Below are 15,682 nucleotides of genomic sequence, written 5' to 3' on the forward strand. Positions count from 1 at the left end.
CTCTGCAGCAGCATCTATAGGTCACCTCCTGTAAAGTAAATCAGGACAGGCTACTGATTTTTTTTTCCACCCCAGCCATTCTTTTTGTTCATGGTAGAAGTATTCCTGCTTCTGATGGCTGGTTATCTGGGTCAGTAAAAATGATCTGCCTCCAAGTGGACAGTCAGCCAGTAATGAGTGACAGCCAATGCCATTGGTTAATCTTAATAATGGAATGGATTACCTGATACATGTATTTTATTATACAATATCTAGGATCCATAGCAACCCAATGAATGATAAGAAGTATATCAATGATTGTGTTGGTTGCCTAGGCAAAATAAATACAAGATTATAAAAAAAACAAAGCATAAAAAAGCTGGGTTTTATATATATAAATATAAATAAATAAATATATATATATACCTTGAACTACAATGAGTGTATAGCTCTTCTCTTCTTAAACCACTTTATTTAGAACAAAGTATGAAAAATATATATTTAAAAAAATATATAAAAAAATAATTTTGGTTAAAATTTGACTTTAAGACTATCGGGATCCCATGATGATCGCACACAGGGCATGCATTAATGTATAATGAAAATTAGGGCTATGGTATGTTACACTGCACCACATTTATTGGTGCAAAGGAAAAGCCCATTGGTTACCATGGTGACAACTCCACACTTGGAACTTTGCGTCAGAATTTTCTGGTTACAAATATGGATCCCTGAGTACTAAAGGAGCTGCCCCATAGATTCTTCATGTTAACCCTTTAATAGACCATCACAAAGAATGTTAACCCTTTAATAGACCATCACAAAGAATCGAATGGTGGCAGGTAACGGTCCTTGTCAAGAAGTAAGGATGAAATCACCTGTTTTCAAGGATGCGAGCAGCCAAGGTTCGTTTCTTTAACATTTTTGTATGTAATATGTTTATAAAATAAACCTAAAAAAACATTACTTTTAGGAATTGATTTATTAAACATTTTACTAATAGAAAAAAAAACACCTTTTCCTTTTATTTAGATTTTAAAAAATGACTAATACCATAAAAACCCTTGTATAACACACAATCTTTATTGAAATTTTTAGTAAAAATTGGTTATTTTTTTCTTTATTTTATATTTGCGAATTTTTTTTTATACATATTTACAGTAGACAGACGTCCGTTAACGTTATTCTTGTTGCTATGCAAATATCGGGCGCGGAAACGGTTTGTTTTACTATTGTGTCTTTTGTAATAACAGCGCACAATGTAAAAGCAGACACACCTGTATATACAGGTGACATTAACAAAGGGTCACAGAATAGCATAACGGGTGGATTTAGGTAATTTTTATGATGTTTCATTACCGATGATTTCATGAACTTTGAAGAGGAAGCAGCCAATCAGTGGCAAGAAAGTGCGCCCTTTAAAGTCAATAGGAACGGTTTACCTGCATGAGGGGGGGTCTCAACAGACCCGCAACCTCGGCATTCACCAGGCCGGTGCCAGAGCTGGCTGGCGGTAGGTATATCTCCTTACATCTCCTGCCAGGAAAATAGATGGTGAGTGGAGACCGGACAAGGGAGAAGCCGAACTCTCAAGTTTGCAAACCGATGGGCCAATAGGCAGAATAATTCCAGATGGAGGCAGCTACTGGGTCCCAGGTAAGCCAGTTCAGGAACCGTGAAGAACGACAGGAAATATCCAAAAAACAGGATCCAACTCAAAGTCGACAAGGGAAGCCAGGTCAACAACACATAGCGACTGAGGAGGGCAAGCCCAAAGAGCAGACGGAACCGTGGACAAGATCATGCCAAGCAACCAGTCTCTGGTTCAGCATCAACAAGAAACACCATAAGCGGCAAAGAGGAAGTGCAGGGCTAAAGTTTAGCTAAAAAAGTCTGGAAACGGGGTCAAAACGAGGTCACGCAGTCCCTTTAAGGCCATTCACGTCATTCGTGCGCACGTGCAGCTCCGCGAGACAGGCCTGGCTTAGGGCCTACTTTTGTAGCAGAGGATTCGGGAGAAGGACGTCATGCCCATACCTGGGAACTTTCTGTCTCCGGCTACCCAGATAGGAGGCCCTGCTGGTTCCACTGACGTCAGTGGACGTCCCCACTAAGGTCTCGGGCCACATGACATTGCTGAAGGGAAAGTGGGCAGGGATTGGGGAGTGCAGCACCACCACTCCCATAACCCAGGGTTTCCCCCGCAGTGACGCGGAGAAGCGGCGCTTTACCTAATGAGTTCCCAGGTCTGGTCATGCCCGGCCACGGAGAGAAGTCCTGACGCCATGCAGCTTTCACATGCATTAAAGTGCATAGGATGGCCGGAGCGTCGCTATAATGCAGAGGATTATCAGCTTGGGCCATCAACAGGGCACTGATCCTATAAGCGTTTCTGGCTTTAGGCCTTTTAGACAGTTAAGTAGTAGAGAGTATAAAGGCCATAGAAGCATGCATTATTCTTCACGTATTTACCCATACATGAAATACTGATCGCAATACGATTAGTCTCTCAGAGTATGAGAGAGGAGGTCACGTCAATACATACATGTATGTTAAAATATATCTAGATTGTAAACCCGCGAGCCGGGCCCTCTTTCCTTAATGTATCGGCTCAGACCCTTAGAATGTAGGGACTGTGAGAAATGCTGCGGGAATTGTTGGCTTGATCAAAATAAATAATAATAATAAATAATAACATAATTAGAGCCTCCCAGCAGAAGTCACTTGTTAAGATCCACGAGTAGCTAGAAAGACAAGAGGGCAGCTGAAGAATTTCCCGAGGGGCAAGAAAGTCAGATGCCTAAAGTTACCCCCGCGATCATGATGGGCTCTCTGGATCCCGGCTACATTTAGAGCGAACTCAGTCACACAGGTCAAAGGACAGAGATCGCCCAGGGGCAGGGGACGGCTCCTTGGCTTTAGGGACTGGCCTGGGGAAATCCAGGACACATGGTCACCCTCATAACTGGAAAACGTAGCTTCTGGGGTATTTGTTTTCTGGTATTTCTGGTTTATCATCAGATAACTTAACAGTATTCTGCTGGAGCCTACTTATCGCATTTTATTAAATCAAAATGCCTCTTTCTAAACCTTTATTTAATCCTCTGTTCCCGCGTGGAATTAGAACACTGGTGAGATTTAAAAATCAGATTATTTGAACATCAGAATTGAAGCAAATGCCTTCCCTTCCCCTCCGCTAATGCTTTTAACACACCTAGTGCTTTAGTAATATATTTTTAGGCTTTAAGTGTCACTTTAAATAACTCTGACCCATTTCTTATCTCGTGGTGGATTGGCCTCCGTTGACTGGGGAATAATGAATTAGACGAGCCCCCCCCCTCCGGTGCGTAGGCCCCTGTTATTAGAGTTTATTATTGGGTGCGGCGCGGTATTCCTTCTCGGAGCTTTGCTGCTCTCCGCTGAATTTAACTTGGCGCGTTATCCTCCGAGTAAAGTCACAATTAATAGAATGTGACAGATTTGTCAGTCTCCGCAGGAATATCAAAGGCCTTTTTTCCATGCCGTGTTTGTAGCTGTACGAGTCAAAATTGGTGACTGGCATTCCGGTCCCCCCCGCCCCCCCCCGCGTTGTTTCTATCGGTGGGGTAGAGATGGGGAAAGCCCAACCAACGCTTGGTTTGGCCACGAGAACCAAAACAAAATCTAATTTTACCCTTTAACATGTTTATTTTTTATTTACCCTATAACTAACTTTATTATTTTTTGCACTAAGACCAAGAGATATGATGGGATGAGCTGTAAGGTTGACACAAGCCCTTCTTGCCGTATCCAGTATGGCAAAGGAAGGAAAAAGGGCTATGCCTCTGATAGCTCTCCTGCTAGTCCCTTAATTTACGGTCATGGCGCCGGGGGGTGTGACATCATATCTCAACACCACTTTGTCCATCAATGAGTGGTGCGAGGGAGCAGAGGAGACCATGGGGACATCTCACCTCACAGGTTCCATCAACCATGAACTCATAGATAGGCCTAAAGTATTTTCACACCTAAGAAAACTCAACCTATGCAAGTATTTAGAAGCCCAATGTATCATACTTTACTATGTGAGTAAAGAAAGGGTGCCAGAGAGGAGCTCTGGGTCCTCATGATTATTATTCTGGGGCTACACGCCTCGAAAGGATATGCAGCCCCTTCTCTCTCTCTCGGGGAAAAAAAACAAGAGACGGCAAGGTCTTCTTGATCCATCTCTGAAGAGGAGGACCATTGAAGTTTTCAAGGGAACTTGGGAGCCCAAGTGGTCAACCAACGTCCCCACCAAAAAGCCAAGTCGCGGGGAACCCGGTTGCACCTTGGTCTTCTGGCCAAAGGATTGATCTTTTCCTCCTCTCTAAAGTACTCATTAGATCTTAACCAAAAGGCCAAGAAGTAAAAACGGGATGGAAAGCATGAACCCAAGGAGGAAAAAAAACCCTTAAGGAAAAAATGCCCTAGAAGCTTGCCAAGCGTACAACCATACACAATCTCCAGGGTTTTGCTAGAACTTTAGTAAGTTTTAGTAAAAAAAAACTTTTTAAATCCTTATTAAGTAAGCGACTGTTTTCAATATAAAATCGCCCCAGCAATAAAAACGATTAATTAAAAATGAGAACAAAGTTAAATTAACAATGAAAAAACTATTATATTCAAAGCTGAAAAAAATAGTCCTTTCAATCTGTATCGAGGGATAAAAGGATCTGCTAAAGACTTTCCTTTTATCTCCTATAAAGACCGAATGACCTCATTTTTGTTATAGGTTTGAATACATTCTCACGTGGTATAATTTTATTGGTAATTTAACCTTGTTCGGATGTATTTTGTTTGATTCATACAAGATATGGATTTTTTCTTTATTGCACAACCGCTGGAAGAAAGCTTGTAGGTGGGCATGGGCTTCTATCTATGGGGGTCCGTTTGCCACCAGCTGCCAGAACTTGGCATGTTAATTATTCTGGATTTGTGCTGAGTATCAATGAGGACCTGGCCTCAAACTCAATAATTAATTAATAGGTTTCTGCTGAGCTCGGCAGAACCCCCCTCAATCCTCCGTAGATTTAAAACCGAAGGCAGCAAGACGCACCTGCCAAGAGATCCCACCACTGCACGGCCCCGGAGTCTAAAGTCTGGTGAACACTGATCATTTTCTAGTTTTCATAGGAAATTAATCAGCTATGGGCAGAATTGCCAAATATTAGATCCTTTTATGGATTTTTATTAAAAAAAAAAAATTAAAAAAAAGTTTTTGTAATGTCAAATATTAAAGGAGAACTGTCACACGCAAAAAAAAATAAAAAAATTCAACCCAAATACTTAAAATATCCTAATACTTTTTATTTTATGTTTTATTATTTAATTTTTCCGTTTTAAGTATAAATATTCCAGCTCTGACATCATATCTACTGCCTCCGTGTATCGGGCTGATGTCACATAACAACCATACCTGCAAACTTTCTTAATGAGCTGACCTGGTGACGCTTGGAATATTAACCCTTTAATTGCCCATCATGGAGATTCTATGTAATGACTCACTAAAAGTGTTTTTTGTTTTTTTTAAATGGCTGTAATGCCGACGCTCAAGGAAACCTTGACTTGTCATTATTTAGAGATTATCTTAATTGAGTCACCTGCATTCAAGCAGGTATATCACCCAGGTATATGCAAAAGCAGTCTTTTATATATAATCGCAGCGGGGAGAATAGGAAGGAGTCACCTGCAGACTGTGTGACCCCGAGAATCTACCCCTTCACACTGAGATTGGGGCAAAAACCTTGAGACTCAGAAGCAAACCCTGAGAGCCCCCCCCCCCTCATTTCAGATGCCCAAATCAAGCGTAATCAAAGATTCTAAGAAATTTGAGGTTAATTTTTTTTTCCGGGCTGATTTTTATTTCCAGTCTGGACCCGACCATTTGTCACGATCGCACATATAGCACAGGATCTAACACAGATTTTTATATTAATACTTAAGTGGGGGGGGGGGGGACATAATGAATATTCTATAAATGGGTATAATACTAATAATAACCTTTCAAATTATTCATGATGTTAATTGTTTCCCTTTAACATGTTTAAAATGATTGATTCCAATATGGATTAAAATAAATGATTAAAATATTTTGATTGACCAAGCAAAGCAAGTTATTATTTATTTATTTTTTTTAATCTCAGTTTCTAACCTTCTCCCCCCCAGGCAGTAAGTGGTTAAATATTTTGTGCTTCGTGCCAAGATTATGTTGCATATGAGATCCAAATTCGGTGTGACACAGACATCTGGAGATCACAGGAAATCAATGATGACAAAGCACAGCGGAGAGAGATACGAGGCACCGATAAATCTTAAAAACACAAAATGACAAATTGGTATGAAGTGATGTCTAAGGGCTTCAAACCGCTCCTGCGCCCGTTCCCGACATAGACTCCATCCTGACAATTTTTATCTTTACTGCCCATAATAGTCTGGGTTTTTTTTTCATGTACAATAACCACCGATAACACTATTCTAAAATTTTCTAGAAAAAACGCTCTGATTTACTGTGTTTTGGGAGACGTAGAACATACAAAAATATAAAGTCCTAAATTCCAACATTTTCCCCGATCCTAATTCTTACACGTGTATACAATGTACCAAGCATGCTTTTTTTCCCCCGTTTTCACCGTTATCCCTCTGTTTTAAGTTATTGTTTTTATCTCAGGCGTGACAATTCACTTTCCTAATGCAGGAACTGAGGATATGATGGAAACATCTAAAAGATACCACCCAACAGTCCCAGATTTCGTGGAACTGTTGATTTTTTTTAGTCACTGTCCTGCTGGGTATCTGGGTATCTGCCCCACTGTCTCACTTTTTAGGGTCCTGTGGGGATTACGGGCCAGTTGGGGAGATCCTCAGACCAGTCCATGGAGCTGTAAAATAAATGGCGGCCTATTGTTCCATTGGAGGTCCCACGTGGTCACCTTGTGAAGCTCTGAAAAGTAGTGCTTCCTGTGGGGTGGGGCGGCACTTCCTGTGGGGTGGGTTTTTGACCACTCCCACTCCTGTGTCAGCGCCACCCACTTCAAGGGCAATCCCCGCCTCTAAAACGATGTATATATTTCCATTGAATACGAACCTTATCCTAGAATCTCAAAAATTGAACGTTTAAACCTGTAATAAAGACAATAACAAAACATACAATATAACTGCAACTTTTAACAAAAAATTTTAATGAAATAAAAAAAAATCCTAACTATATTAATATTAACGATACATAAAATATATTAAAAAAAAAAGATAAACAACTATTCTTAGAACTGTGCATCTTATTAATTATATTTTTCCCGATGAACTGAGGTTGCTACCGGTTTTGAAAGGGATTAAAAAAAAAATAAAGAAAAGTAAAGAATGGTTTTTAACGTGTGTTATTAATCATTACAAACACATAATTAAAAGGCATTATTGCGCCTAATACTGATCCGATAGTCTCCGCTACCCTCTACGTCGTGCATAATAAAGCTAACATAAATGCTTTGAGTTTTCATGTTTTAATTAACGAGACGAGACGTTATTCCGCGCTGGCTTTTTCAACCAGAAATACTAATGAGTTGTGTATTCCCGTCCTGATGCGCGACGTTCTAAATCTAATCCGAATGCGTCGGATTTCTACCTTCCACCGGGATGTAATCCGATCAACGGCCGCTTTTAATATCGGCAAGCCTAATTAAGCTAATCAACAACAAATAACACAATACTAATGAGGTATTTGAAAGATTAGACGCTTAATAATGCAACGGAATTTACTATCGAGAAGATCAAGGAAAACGTGCAAAAAAAGGTACAAGATGGTCAAGGCCGATATCTGATAACCATATAGAATAGAAAAATTATTATTATTATTATTATTATTATTAATTAAAGTGACATCATATATCTGCACTGATTTCCGCCAAGCCAGAAAGAGACACGGGGAGAAACTGGGGCGATCCTCCTGACTGTACCCCGAAGACCCCCCACCCAACTTTTTTTATGATAAGCAGTGTGAGGGGCTTTCTTATGCCCTCCTTAAGACCCTGGCCCATCTAATTTCTCAATAATATAGGCCACACGCCAGTGGATTAATTCAGGAACTAAAGCACATTTCATGAATAGGAATAATTCAAAAATCCAAGGAAATCAGAACGGATCCAGTCTGGGTGCGGATGTAGCCCAAAGCTCTAGTTACTTAAGACACCCTGGTGGTTATTTGTGAAATAGCTTCAGACGCAAGGGATAATTGAGCTAAATAAGCATTGGTTGTTGTATCAGGATCCATGGAAATGGCACAGAAAGGTGGCATGTTTGAGTTTGAGGACTTAATAGAAATGTTTGATGATCCTGACACTGTGACTCAAAATATTGAACCCAGGGGAAAATTTCAGAACTAAAGGAAAATCAGTGAAATGCTAACATTATATCAACATGATTCTTAACAGCCCGTGAAAGATAAATTAGAAATCACAGTCTATACAAGGTGTGAAATTCGTCTCATGTATCGCTTAATAGTCCTTGGTACGAAGCTGCGTTCCGTTCTGTGTATCGGAAGAGATGACTACAGATGTACTCATTAAACCATTGCCAAAACAACGGCGTTGGGATTTACAGAAGAAGCTGAATGTTATGCGGTTTCACGCGGTCCATTGATGGAGGAACAGAAGCATGTTATATACAATTCATATTTAACCTGTGAATTGCATTCCGAACACTAGGTGGCGCTGTTGCCATTAAGCCACAGTCATCTGTTTCATAGAGAAAGTACGATCTGTAGAATGAGACTGTTAGTTATCTCTATGGTAACTGTGTTGTTCTGTGCTTATAGTAAGTATTTATCAATTGTTTCAGTAGGCATCCATGTAGTTCTTCATTAAAATAGTCAACATCAACATATTTAATAACCCAAGAGGGGCAATTCTATATTTTCAGGGATGAGGATGGAGGGGTAGATGAGGTTTTGGAAATACTGGGACTTTTTATGTGACCTATTAATAGTTATTTCTATAAATAAGGCATTTAAAAGAAGAATAATTTATTCTATTTACATTTTTTAATTTTTATATATAAAATGTATTTTATAAACCCATTTCCAGCTGTTTCATTAGCTGTTTCCAGCTGTCCACCATTAGCCGTCCATTTTCTAGATGAAGAGGACAGGATACTCCAAACCCTGTCCTCATGCAAAGAATGAGAGAAAAAAACAATCCCCAAAATAATTAAACTACCTCCCTTATTGTTTTTTTTCACCACCAAACAACAGACATAGAAATGTGAAATATAACGGGATTAATTTACAGATCCGTTCTCATTCAGAATATTTCTTTAAGATATTTTTAACCAATAATTCAGGAAAAAAAATCTGATTAAAAAGAATTATTTTCTTCCAAATCAGCCCCATGGAAAAAAAAAAAACAACAACAATGTATTAAACAAGAACATGATTTTAGATTTCTCTTTATCCCCAAGGCTTAACTATGTTGACCAACGTATTTATTATACAATGCAAAATGATCGGACAAACTGGGTCACTGTAAATTTAGATCTTAAGACTTTTAAAAGCAATGTCCTTGGGTTGTATAATCATTAATTCTATAGGGACAACCGGGAACACGTGAAAGCTTTGCTTTTTTCTTTCCGCTAACCTAAAGGACCACTCTAGCTCTATTCATGTTACATACATGTTAGGTCCATTTGACATAGACCAGTGCATTTTACTGCAAACAAACATATATATATATAATAAAAGTAAATAATTTACAAATATTTTTTAAAATGTACCCTAATATGCTTACTTATATCATTACCCCAACCAGCTTATTTGTGCCATCAACACCCCCAAACAGCATTCCTGTTTCATCATTGTCCCCAATCAGCTTGTCTGTGCCTTCTTTGCCCCTTGCAACATGCACTCTGGCACGCATACGTAAACACAGTTACACATATGAACACATGCTAACACACATACTCATGCTTACACATACACTTACTCATACTAACACACACGTACACACTCATTCTAACACACACTCCCTCTCACACCACTTATGAATATACATTCATGCTCACACACAAACACAACACATATACATCTATACAAACACAAACACTTAAACGCTATTGCTAACATACACATATATGCTCACACTCAAACACTTACACATACAGTACACATCTACGCTCACACAGATCCATGCTAACACACACGCACTTCATGCTTGTGCAACACTCACATACAGATTCATGTTAACACACACTTATACATAGACATGTGTGCTCACATAGACTTATACACAAATATTCATGCTCATATACACTTATACATTGACATTCATGCTCACACATTCACTTATACATATTCATTCATGCTCACAAAGGGTTCCCAGGTCTCTTTGGAGTTTAAACGGAGAAATATGTGTAACTTAGGGGGCTTGTACCATTTCTGGAATAAAGTGTATTATTTAAATTCATTTGATTGTGCACCTTTGGAATTCTGATTTTGTGTTTATTGTGATGCTGTGATATGTTTAACTTTACTGATATGTTACATCAGTGTCTGTCACCGCCATATTGTGCCTGTTGAAATTCCTCCTTTGAACCTTCTGGCTCTATCTGTTTCCCAGGTAACCAAGTTATTTCTTAATTTCCCAGCACAGTTGTGCTACTTGGCCCCGTACAGCGCGTAGATTATGGAGATGCCACCTCTTTTATGAAAGGTTACAAGATAAAAGTTGATATTGACAAGGTTCTAAATCCGGTAAGTGCGCCCCTCTCCCAGCCTCCCATCCATCTCACGGAAAGAAGGGAATCAGTGAAGCAAGTGGGGTATTCTGACCTAGACCGAGGGCGGCAGGTCCTGCATGAGTCTGATCACCCTATCAAGAGATCAGGGCACCTGTAACTCCCCTAGCCAATGGCATACCTCCCAACTGTCCAGATACATGCAGGACTGTCCTGATTTTGTCACTCTGTTCCCAGCTCTACCTCTGTCCCACATTGGAGAATGCATGTCCAGAATTTGTGTGCATTTGAAGGGCTGCCGGTGGCGCTTTACGTCCTAGGCTCCGCCCCTGGCATCCCGATATGCTGGGGGCGGAGCCTGGAAGGTAGATATTTAATGGGCGCAGAAGGGGGCAGCAGTCGGCGCTGTCCTGGGTTAGACCTAGGGCAGCGCCGAAGATAAATACATCACTAGGTGAAGCACACAAATATTGCTTTACTGATCCATGACCACCATTTAAACCTGTGCTATACTACTCATGTATCAAATCACGAAGCTGCACATTCTTCCACCAAACCAAGCGTTCATAATGTGTAGGTTTTCGACAAGCATCTGTGTAAACACCGGAGCTGATGCCAGAAAGAAAAAAAAATTATTAACAGAGATGGAGCTCCACCAAAAAGTACAGTTTAAAAAAAAATATATATATTTGAAGCCTAATCTATGTAAAAGGAAGAGGTTATCGCGGTTTATACGGGTTATTCATTCAGTTGTCACAATGATTGTAATGCGTAATAATCAAACGTGAAACGCAGAACAAAAACAGGAAGATCCCCAAATTACATTAACCCATCCATGACCAGGCTTTTTCCCACCATAATAAACAAAGGTTTTTCTTGCCATTTTTATTATCTGTTTGTTCACGATTCCCTTTTTTTTTTTTACATTTTGTGTACTCAAACAATTTATATGTTGTTTTTTCAAGGGTTTCCATTGGATACCATATTTTAGTCCATCATTTAGCATGAGTAATATGTTACAAAAATAGAAAACAAAAAAAACACACATTTATTGCAGTGTTACAAGGGGATAAACCCAGATTTATGTCCAACAACATCCTCTGAGCAGAATAATACCTCCAACATATACTGTATAATGTTTTTAACGTTCTCTTACATACTATTTTAGGCTATTTTTAATTTTTTGGTGGGAGCAGGAATGTTTTTTAAATTACATTTCTAGTGGGAGGGGTACAAGGTGTTTGGGCACCTATTTTCTTTATTTATTTTAATTTATTAATAATAATAATAATGTATTATTATTATTTGACTTGAGATGCCTTTGGGGGTCATTATACGCCTTAGGGATATCTTGTAACTAAATGGTAACCATTATAATGTCCATTTAATTATTTATTTTTAATTTTACTTTTGGGGGGTGCTTGTGTTTTTTTTTTTTTTATATTGATAGCCTTTTCTCCCTGTTCTCCCATGAACCAGAAATGGAATGTCTCCACCGCTGCAAAGACCATAAGACATACTATTACGTCCTCATAGTCACCTGGCCCACAATTCTTAGGATGTTATAGTTTGTCCTAACGTTGTCAAATGGTTAAAACACAAAGTCTGTCTTTCAAATGGTTACTTTAAACTTATATGACAACACACCCCTTCTGCTCTTGCACTTGAAGGGTTAACTGGAATCACACATTAAGCATAACACTTGAAACTCTGTTAATACGGTTAAGATAAAGGTTAATTAATAAAGATCGATCTATTATACAGCAAGGTGATTATAAAAGGTTTTTATGCTTATTTATTGTCTCAAAGCTTATTTAAAAGGAATATCCCAATCCTATTATTTATGTAGGATGCTAATCGCTTTACGGTGCTGCTGAATAATATTGCTAATTAATATTTAAGCCTAATTAGTAAATAATATGACATGGCTGTATATGTTCTACTTAAAATACTGCGGTACATATCTATAGAAGACCATTCTTGGCAAAAGATGCTTCCATTAAGATGACAGCTACCATAGCTACAACATATGAAGACCCTCCCCCGAAGGGCTATGTTGGCCCTGAGCAATGTATGGTTCAATGAGCAGACTAGATGTGCCGAATGGTTCTTATCTGCCCTCAAATTCTATCTTTCTATTGATATTCCTTGTAAGTCCTTGGTTAACCATACTGGAGTTGGATCTTCGTAATGGATATAACGTTTCTGCAAACTCCTGTTTTGGGCGATATCCCTGAAATCAACGGAACAATAAATAAAGTAACCATAATCCAAAAGGAATGGAATCCAGTTCTATAACTATAACTATAACTTTTTACCATCACCCTTATTATCATTATGACAATAGTTTATAGTTCTACCCAATTTCAGTTGAGGCTCCTGAAACTAAGACGAGATCCTTCTCTGTCACCGTCCCTCATCTGCTGCTCCTTTTTGCCAATCGCTCCATTGGCTCCCCATACCCTCCAGAATCAAATTCAAACTTCTGACCTTGACCTACGGAGCCCTTAACAACTCCATGATCCCTATATCTCTACCCTCCTATCCAAATACACCCCTAACCGCTAGACATGTTTAAATGGGCCTATAAACTATTCAGATAAATGTTTCAGTTCGCTTTTGGCCCATTTGTTTTTGGGCAGCAATTTTCTTTCCCTGTCCATTTGGTGCGGTGCCCACATTCACTCTCATTCACTCTCTCTCATTCATTCACTCTCACTCTCATGCTCTCTGAAGGCTTCTCTACCTTCTCTGCCGTCCTTCCACGCCGGCCACGTCCGCTTCCGCATCTTCTTCCACATCTTCTTCTATCTTCTTCCTTCTCTCTTCTAGTTTCAATCTTCATTCCTGAATCTTCTATGTTCATCTGCATCTCCGCGGACATAACCCGGCAACTTCTGCCAAAAATGGCGGCACCGCTATGACATCATCTCCCTGATCCTCCAATCGGAGGAGAGGACGTCACTGAAAGCACCATCATATTTCTCTCAGGTGAACTGACCGGTAAACCTCTAAAGATCATCCTGACTCGACCAACTCATCCCCATCCAAGCAGTCCTCTCCTACTCTTCCACTTCCCACCGACGAGTTTGTAAGCTTGCAAGAGAAGGGCCCTCTTCTCCTTTTGTATCAGTTTGTAATTGTGTATGATTTTAAAATATTCTACTGACTCTGTTGTAATCTGCTGGCGCTATATAAATGTAATGTAATGTGACCAAAGGTTGATCAAGGTCTGAGTCTTCACAGCAGGAAAGACAAGCAAACTAGATGTACCAAACAGGACTGATCTGCCATCAAATTCCACGTTTCTACCAAAATTTGCAATTTTTTCCTAAATTTCACAAAAACCGTAACATCCCTTCCTGTGCCGATGTTTAAATGTACAGATGTAATCATGGTATAGGCGATGGGGAGCACCACAGACTCCTGAAACTGAATCCACTCCACGTTCTTTAAAGTAGCTGCGATTATTGTCAGGCTTTGAAAAACAGTTTACTATTTGTTTCGAGCTCAACTTGGTTTTTAATTACAGGTCTAATGCACTGCGCTCTCTAGATAACAATTAACGGTTATAATCGCGTTCGCATCTCCGGAACCTTCACCAATCCATTTTTATCGACTGCCAAGAAAACATGAAAGGTAAACAGAAATTACAGGGCAGTGATAAAATAAATAAATAAATAAATAAATAGAAAAGGCAGAAGCATAAATATTGAAGCGAAATGTCAAAATATTCATGTTTTTCCTTTTTTTTTTTTTTTTTACATGCAAAGAATAGGTTTCACGGCGGCGTCTTCCTACACGCAGCAGCTAAATCACAATTCGGTATGTGTACACACTTTGCCGGTTGCACATTAACCCCTTAAGGACAATGGGCAGTCCCAAAACCCATTGAAAACAATGCATTTTGAGCCCGTACATGTACGGGCTTTGTCATTAAGGGGTTAAGACAATACTTTGACATGTTTCTTCAGCCCATCTGCCTTCACGGCAGCCGATGAATAATTCAGCGCTTTATTTTTGGCTTCGTAACCACGCGTTTGCCTTTAAAACGAGATACAAAACTCAATTGTAGTTAAATTAGAGCGACCGGAAGGGCATAGATGTATTTCGGGGCAGATTAGACAGGAACAAGGTTTCTTGACGTTAAAGAGTCCCATGTAACCCTGCTCTGTTAACCCCTTATACCGTCCAAGGGTCCTAAAGGGTAGGCTAGGACTGGCCATCTGACACATCAGGCAAATGGAGCCGGCGGCTGGGGCGGAAAAAATCATAAAAAAGAGCTAAACAATAATTAATCTATTTTATTTGGAGTTAATCTCCTGCCGTTTGGATAACGTTGAATATTTAAATTGTACCCGCGGGATAAACTTAAAAATGAAACAATGAAAAACTAGAAATCTTTCTACAAAATTTCTTTCAAACATTTTTAGCAGATACAGAACATACAACTAACTTTCACAGCAAGGGTGGTCTACGTGGGTCTCGTGCATTTCTAGGTCAGAGCACTTGTCTTATTTTCCTCCTCCTTCTCCTCCTTGCTGCCTCTTCTAATAGCAGGAAGTGTACTTAAGTAAACTTCCTGTGCAGGCACTATAGTGCTCCTAATGAAGTCAATGGAAATAGCAGCTGCCAATCTTGGTCCCACAGTATGAAGCTGACTCCTTCGTATTCTATTCTTTTCCATGGTTTTATGTGTAATAGCGGTCTTCTGAAAATCCATAATGCTTTGACATGCCAGCTTTTGGACCCTCGCCTGGACCCACCTTCTAAACTGGGGTATCATGCTTTACGATATGCACAGAGATGCTTTTTATTTTTAATTTTAGTGTAATTCATGTGTGGTTCTTGTGACAGGCAGGGCGCCGACCAGGGCCGGCCTTAGGGGCGCCATGGCAACAGGGGCGCCGTCCGGGACTTAAATTATAACATTGTTTGGTTTTTTTGTAACTTTATTTAACAT

This window comes from Spea bombifrons, chromosome 1 (assembly GCF_027358695.1).
Source record: "Spea bombifrons isolate aSpeBom1 chromosome 1, aSpeBom1.2.pri, whole genome shotgun sequence".
Taxonomy (NCBI): Eukaryota; Metazoa; Chordata; class Amphibia; order Anura; family Pelobatidae; genus Spea; species Spea bombifrons.